We start from the raw sequence: 7,502 nt of genomic DNA on the forward strand, positions 1-7,502 counted from the left end.
TACTTTCACAAATTTGTGTGCAGCCTTGTGAGATGTCCTCATTTGACAGATGAGTAACTAAAGTAGCGTAATTTGTCCCTAAAATGCTTAATGATTGAGTGGTTAAGGTTCTTCAGTTCCTACATACTTCAGTTTTTCCCTCTTCTGATCTCCATTTATGTTGTTTTTCCACTTGTTACTTTACAAGTCCAATAGCCCTCCTCGTCGTTGTGCCTTGTCAGTGCTCAATAAACAAAGCAGGATGATAGAAGATAATATTTTCCCACACAGATTGAGAAAGAATTTGCGGTTCTGGCCATCTAGCCAGGCACATGTCAAGTATTAGTTAGTTAAACAACAGTTTGGGGAAGAGAGAAAGTTGGACTCTCAATACTTTTTCTTTGCCTCCACTTTTTCAAAACAGTTCTCCAGTCCAGGCCATGCAACACACAGGCAGATTCAGTTCACAAGGGAATTGCTTTAGGGACTCTCAGCAATCCAGCCCACAAATACATGTGTTTCCGTAGACTAAACATAACAGATATGTCTCTCTAGCACTGCAAAGCCAGTTTAGTTTTCAAAGTTGACTGTCCTGGAGGCTCCAGTCTCTGTGCAATGTTAAGTGATCCAAAATGCAGAAAGACAACATGTCATTTGTATTATTATTTATTGTATTCCAAACTTCCAAATTCGGAGTAAAAAAGCCGGAAAAAATGCTTTAGCATGCAATATCCATTCTGGGTCAGGCAAATGGCCTCATACACTGAGAGCGGTTAGGGTCAGATGCCTAAGAAAAAAAAGAGAAAAAACAGTGAGAGTCTTAGGGATGCCTCTGCAGAATAATCTTCCAGCATCTCACTATTCATGGTCCAGGGACCTGAGAGTTAGTCTTTTTTTTTAATGCTTGAGGTATATTTTGTTCATTGGTTGTCTGTCACTTTAAGAACCACATAAACGTTCAATGTCCACTACCTCCACTGGTAGGAAATTCCACGGCTGAACTGCAGATGAACGAATATTTTATTCTCCTTCTTAAGGCCACTTACCTACCAGTTTTGTCTTTCCTGTACAAGTACATCTGTTCCACGATCTTCCCAGGCATAGATGTGAGGCTGACAGGTTGGTTGTTTCCGCGGTCCTCTTTTCTACCCTTTTAAAAAATGGGTGTGATATTCCCCTTTTTCCAGCCACCAGGGGCTTCACCTGACTGCCATGACTTCTCAGGTATCATAGAGAGGGGCTTGGCAACTACATCAGCAAATTCCTTCAGGACTCCAGGATCCATTTCATCAGGTCCCATAGATTTACGTATGTTCAGGTTCCTCAAGTGGTCACGAAACTGATCTTCTCCTACAGTGGGAGGAATTTTGCGCCTCCAGTCCCTGTCTTGTGGTCACACTCCAGCTTGAATTTATGAAACAAAATGAACAACTGGAAGTAAAAAACTAAAAACTTTTATGTTTTTAGTGATGACTAAACTGCATCAACACTTCAGTAACATCAAAGAACTACATGCGATGGAACAAAGCTGGTTTAGAATTGTTGAAAGATTCCATGTCCTAAATTACAAATATTTTGGGTAGTGCTGAGCCACTTTGCTACCTACTAAATCCAACCAAAAATCCTACTTATTAAGTGGTGGTACAGCGTGTTCTAAGAGGAGGAGAAACTAAAAAAAAACCAAAACTAAATAAAGCAAAGACTTAGAAATAATAAACAGTGTCAAAAGGCATCTGAAAGTAGAAGCAAAATGTGAAGAGACATTATTGAATAAGGTTGGTACATTGAGGATCTCCTGAAAGATGCTGAAGAAACAGTTTATGAGAAGATAGCAGGGAGGTAAATGTTACTGCCAGCTTGGAAGAGGCTGCAGTATGACAACCGCCAATCACATAGTTGCACAGAAGAAAGATAATTACGTGCAGACTGGGAAAGAGAGGAAAATGGGTATGATTTAATTATCTCAACAGAGCTAACTCTAACTTTAGCCACATCTGAAGACAAATAGAAGAAAGGTCATCTGAAAAAAAAATTTAAAAGAAAAAAAAAAGCTGCTAAGAAGCAAAGGAAAATGGTAAACAACATTTTAAAAAATGAGGAATGGGAATAAAGAAAGGAAGAACTCCCAGTCCTTGTCCTTATTAAATGGGATTTTGTCAAGTTTAGTTCTGTAAGACATTCAAACATAACAAGCAATCCACAGAAAGCATAAAAACAAGGATCTGAGTGCTGCAGAAGCTCATAATTTGTGTCATGATGCCTGGCCCCTAAAATCAACCAAATGTTGGAGACACAAAGAAAAAAACTTTAAAACATTTCAGCAAAGCTGCCCTAAAGACTGATTGGACTTCTGTATCAGTAACTTGGAGTGAGGGTTCTTCTTGCAAAGCCAGAGATATGTCAAGGATTGTAAGACTATCAAAGTCTACAGATAAATATTTGTGTTATGATCTGTTGTTATGAAGCCATACAAAGTTTCAGAGAGCAAATCACATTGGGATGGGAAACAATCCGATCAGACTGTAATGCAATTTACTTCATAACAGGAAGGTCAACCTGAGCTAGAAAGCAACACAACCAAGCCTCACTGTATTTCAAAATGCAGTTCAGATCCAGACAGAAAGAATGGGTTTGTCCTCACAGCAAAGCTGAGAGGACAGGCTGAGGGAGCTGGAGTTGTTCAGCCTGGAGAAGGCTCCACAGAGACCTTATTGCAGCTTTTTAGTACTTAAAAGGGGCCTATAAGAAAGATGGGGACAGACTTTTTTGCAGGGCCTGTTGTGATAGGACGAGGGGTAATGGTTTTAAATTAAAAGAGAGGAGATACAGGCCAGACATGAGGAAGAAATTCTTTATGCTGAGGGTGGTGAAATCCTGTCCCAGGTTGCCCAGAGAGGTGGTGGATGCCCCATCCCTGGAGACATCCCAGGCCAGGCTGGACGGGGCTCTGAGCAACCTGATCTGGGTGAAGATGTCCCTGCTCATGGCAGGGGCCTGGGCTAGATGAGCTTTGAAGACCCCTTCCAAACAAAAACTATTCTATGATTCTATCATGTGATTCTATGCCTTCTTGTTTCTGGGGCTTTCTTTTGAAATTTCATAGCCAAGAACTGAATCTCTTACTCTGCTACAAATCAAACTTACTCTTTGCATTTTGATAATTTTAAATGAATTTAGATGAATCTGACCAATAAAAGACATCTTACTTTTTATGGGGCAACCAATTGCGATAAAATATTGCTACAGGTGTAGTCTTGCTCTGCTTCGTGTAATCCTCTCTGTGTGTCACATCACAGTATCACAGTATCACAGTATGTTTGGGATTGGAAGGGACCTCAAAAGGTCATCTAGTCCAATCCCCCTGCTGGAGCAGGAACGCCTAAGTGAGGTCGCACAGGAACGCCTAAGTGAGGTCGCACAGGAACATGTCCAGGCGGGACATGTTTCTTGCAGTGACAGAGGAAATGATCAATGCACAAGTGGCAGGAATAGAGCTAGGATATGGCAGAAGGCAAGTGACAACATTTTTTAAAAAGAATGCATTAAGGGAGACCCAGTAAACAATCGTCATTTACACTGTCCATAATGCTCACCTCAAGATGTTATAATGCACTTTACACTCAGAAGAACTTAGCAGATAGTGATACTGGCTGCATATCAGTACTCTTGGTGTCAACAGAGATGCTTACAAATTATTACAGGTAATTTTTTTTTTCCAACAACATGCTTTTAAGGAGACTCCTATCATTATATTTATTTTTCACGTTCTTCAAGAGATGGGTTTCCATGCTCTTTTCCCACTCTGTTTCCACAGCTAGCTCCATTCTCTTTGGAGTTTCTGTGATGTATTGGAATTCTTTGCTTTTAATTGGAAGGAGAGAGGGTTTAAATCTTAAATCCCAGTCTCCAAAGGAAAATACCACGGGTTGGCCAATCATGATTTACAGAGATCCAATTAAGAAATTCTGTCAAACCGGATATACAATAAATTTGGGATTTCAAAAACAATGAGAACTTTAAAGACAATATACAATGAAGGGCATCCTGCCTTACTTTCTGAGTATCACAGGTTAAAGGACTTTATCCAGCAATTCCTCCAGTGAGCATATAGAAGCAATACTTGATGCCAAAGCTATTTCTCTTAAAGATGCCCACTGTCATTTAAACATACAACTGATAAAAACATCTTCCACAGCCATTAGTAACAGTTCTTAATAGTTTATTAACATCCCTGTTCAAATGTTTCACTCCATTCTCAAGCTGAACTGATATGTCAACAATTTCTAGAGACTGGATCTCAGACATAACTTGTTCTCCTAGATCAAAAAAGATGTACCATCAGATTTTGTTTCTTCTGTTGGTATATTCAAAAGTTACCTTCATCATCATGGTAATATTTCTATTTGTAAATTAATTAGGCTCAAGTATCACACCTGAAGCCAAACTTCAATTCTCTCACTTATTTTCAGAATGCTTACGAATTGCTTGATACTTCTGTTTGAAAAGAGTAACCAGATCTAAACAAAATATTCCAGTAGTGGTCTTCCCTGTTCTGCATATGACTATAACACCAGTTCTTCAGCTGAAATTCCTCTGATGGTAAATCCAAGTACTTTGTTTAACTTCAACTACACCACCACATTTGAGGTTTGCACTTGATTTGCTATGGATCATATCCCAGCTCTCACCCCAGAATCACTTTTCCAGGAGACAGTTCATCACCACATGTATAGACCTTTTTTCCTTGGCATTCCCTATGACTTTATTGAGAAGCAAATTATTGAATATGCTCCTTATCAAGCTGTAGAAAAACCATTTGTATACGTGTCCTGTACTCCAACTTGCACGTTGAGAACTGCGTGTTTGTTCATTTTATGTTTTCTTTGAAATTAGTTAATAACCAGCTCAGAAGCACCAAGCTAAGAGCATCAAGAGGAAATATCAGATGTTTGCTATTTTGTTTTAGGAAAATAAGAATAATGTTTTTATCATTCAATATATGCTACACTTTTGCACATATGAGTGTAGTCTCTTAACTAGCCCTTAAGCAATTAAAATTTTTAATAGATTAAACATATCTGGTATTACTGCTTTCCTGGAGACAGTCTTTGGAAGTTAATAAACTTGTCCACTGAGCAATTTTGAAGACTAAGTTAAGTACTTAGGTGTCTGCACTTCAAGATTTAGGATGTTTAGATTTTACTATTACTTGAAGTTTAAATATTGTTATGAAGTTTTTAAACTCAAGTTGGAGAAGAGGAAACAGTTGAAGAGCAGAAGAAAAACAGCCATCGGTCATTGCAGCTGAGATAAACAGAGACTGAATAACCAAGTTATAATATCTTTTTTCCTGGCAAGATTCTCCGTTTTTAATTTGCTAGACCAACTTGTTGATTTTGTTGTTGTTGTTGTTTTTTGAGGTTTTTTTTTTAATATTTGCCTGTCTGGAAAGAGATGCATATGAACCTAGGGGAAAAGAAGATGTACTTAAAACAGTATAAAATGTTCAGACACTGGAAAGAAATGACCTCATCCTATTTTTGCCTGATTTGGCTGGTTATAAGAAGTGAGCCGGCCATGAATCTGTTCTCTCAATTCTTTGAAGAACTCAGGTACACCATTAAGAGGTGTAATGCGGTTCCTCTTCCTCCACATTAATACAATGAATATTTTGGAAGTTTAAAATGCGCAAAAGTTAAAGAAAACTATAAAGTTAATCTTTCCATAGAAACATTAACCACATCATAAAGGAATATATCACAGTGTGTACCGTAAGCAGTAAGATAAATTATCCAAGACATTTTGTCCAGTAGGGAAAATTATGAACTACTTAGATCAAATAAATTCACTCCTGAATGGCCATAGTCTTCTTAAGGCACTATTTAGCAAGGATATTTCTTTTAATTTCTCTTCTAAGAAAAACAAAGGGAAAAATCTGCTTTCACTTAAAAAATGAAACTAAAATGAAAAGGATCTAATCTAAAAGTTATTTTCTAGTGGGAGTGTCTCTGCAAGTTCTCTCTTCATATTCTTGTTTCCTGTCCTCCAGAACACTTAGATAAGTATCCCAGACCCATGAAACTCCACACATCATTCAGGTCTACTGATTATATCTCAACAGTCAATCTTGTCACATTGGTCCAAGCCTTAACTAATGTATCAGCCTTCCCTTTCCTCAGTTTTAGCAAAAAAGCTGTATCCTTCTCCTCCTTCTCAGTAAAAACCTTCTCAGATTAACCTGGCCTACATTTCAAGCACACTGGGAGAAGTCCATACAATATACTATTAATAGCTGAAACAGACTTCTAAGTTGTAGTTATGCACATCCAGAACTAATTCATCTGTCCACAGGTGTTGATTCCAGCACAAATCTCTTTTCCCACCAAGCAGCGACATAGATTTCTTCTTCTTTAAAGGAAACGAGAGGTGCAGGCATTCCAGACTGCAATGGGGTTACTTGTCTCTCTCTTTGTTGCAGTGAGATGTACGTACACATACACAGAGATAACCTCTCTCCAATGTTTTGAGAGAAAACACTAACAAACAAAACATAGTTCCCAAAAATATTTCAGGTTTTCAGTTCATACTTTCTGTCAAATAGACAAATGAAAATTTAATTCTGTTTCTGGAGGTGTTTATTTGTGGGCTTTGGGTTGTGGAGTTTTGGTATTTTGTTGGGTTTGTTTGTTTGTTTTTAATCAAGACAACATTTTGTGACCTCTTTCCAAATGAAAAAAAATGTTAGAAATTTAGGGAAAAAATTTGTAAGATTGGAGCTAAATTCTGTTGACATTTCTTCAGGCGTAATCCAAAACAATTTCATTAAACTCAGTCATGTTTCTCTAGATTACTGCCGTGTAAATGAAATTCAGTTTGGTTTCAAATGTTTAAGTGATGTTTGCAGCGTACACAGACACTTGTGCAACCAAATGTCTTTCCTCTTGCAAAAAGGTCTTAGGCTCACCACAAGATAGTGGTTGAGTTGAAGTTAAAAGGGCTGCATATTCTGATCCAAAGTTCATGTGACAAATTCTCAGTGCACTTGCATAACTAGATGACAGATTATAAGCTTTTTTTCCCTGAGAGTTTTAAGTACCTTTTTCAGCACAACCTCATCTCTAATAGTGAAAACTGGTCTTTAGCAATGAGATACTGTGTGTAATGGAAGAGGTTTACATTATACATTAGGTTTCTAAGTTACACGAGCTCAGTAACGACAGTGAATCACCTGCTAGACCATAAAGCAGAAAGCACAAAGGTTTCCTCCAGAGAAAACAGAACAGTTTATGCATGATGTGTAGCGTTGTTAAAATGTTTTTCCCAATGGGGCAATAAAGCAGTTCTGAGCAGTCACAGAAGGGAGGAAAGTGTTGCATTCCCTTTTTGCCTTTGCTTCAGAAATAGCAGCTGTGCCAAAGACATGAAGGGATGAAAAGTGTTCAGAAGTGGAAAAATGAGCAGATTTAGTCCACTATAATTCAAACTCTAATGGAGGAAAATCATATCTACTGTGTAGAGACACA

This window comes from Columba livia, chromosome 1 (genome assembly GCF_036013475.1).
Source record: "Columba livia isolate bColLiv1 breed racing homer chromosome 1, bColLiv1.pat.W.v2, whole genome shotgun sequence".
Classification (NCBI taxonomy): domain Eukaryota; kingdom Metazoa; phylum Chordata; class Aves; order Columbiformes; family Columbidae; genus Columba; species Columba livia.